The 816-nt window shown below is 37.6% G+C and overlaps 1 protein-coding gene across 1 annotated transcript in view; it reads left to right on the top strand.

The window, feature by feature from the left end:
• The window catches only part of LOC107599329 (uncharacterized), a 10,777-nt gene that overhangs the window by 5,811 nt on the left and 4,150 nt on the right, over positions 1 to 816 (top strand). The gene's annotated exons all lie outside the window — the stretch shown is intronic.

Here is an 816-nt window from a genome sequence, read left to right as displayed (position 1 = left end):
TGTAAGTATTTTTTCCTGCGCAACTATATTTACATATCTGATAACTCAATACGTCCGATGCATCTTTTTGTCCTCAAGGTGGCACTGTTTGATACACAATAATGACGTGACGTTTCACTCATAATTACCGCAGGCAAAAAACAAACGAATATCATCAGCAAAAATTGAAGAGGTTTGAATGGCTTTACTACAGAGCAATTACTATACCCAATGAAATATAAATGTGGCTGTCATTTGATGCTGGATGTGGTGAATAAGCTGCCAGTGATCAAAATATTGAATATGAAGTCACTGAAAACGATAGTTTTGAGAATATGGTTGAGATCGTGAATATGAGGCAGATGCTGAATGTACTGTGGAAGTGCGCTCTGACGATGACAGGGCTGGTAAAATCATCTGCTCAAATTGAACCCTTTTAAGTTTCAAAAGGTAACGAAATATGCTTTATTTTATTCTTCTGTAATTGTTCTTAAAATATCAATAGGGTTTTTTTTTTTTGCTATTGCAGCAGTTAGAGGTCCATCCGTGCTGGATGTATGGGTCCGGGTCGCCAAAGACCCGAATATGTAATAATGATTGGCGAAACATTCACGCATTTAAGGGTTAATGGAGGTTTAATTAAAAAACAAAAAACAAAAAAAAGCACATGCAATTAAAATATGTAACTGATCGAACAAAAACTGTGCAGATCTGACAAAAACAGGTCTCAGATAGGTGTTTATTACAAATAAAAATGAAAATGAAAGCACACGGAGTTGGCAGAGTGCGAGGGTCGTGGCGGGATGCGGATCCGTCACTCATGGTGCATCTCGGTGT

The sequence above is a fragment of the Sinocyclocheilus grahami genome, unplaced genomic scaffold, assembly GCF_001515645.1.
Source record: "Sinocyclocheilus grahami isolate Dianchi unplaced genomic scaffold, SAMN03320097.WGS_v1.1 scaffold264.1, whole genome shotgun sequence".
NCBI classification, from domain to species: Eukaryota; Metazoa; Chordata; class Actinopteri; order Cypriniformes; family Cyprinidae; genus Sinocyclocheilus; species Sinocyclocheilus grahami.
This window is presented reverse-complemented; position numbering and strand designations above follow the sequence as displayed.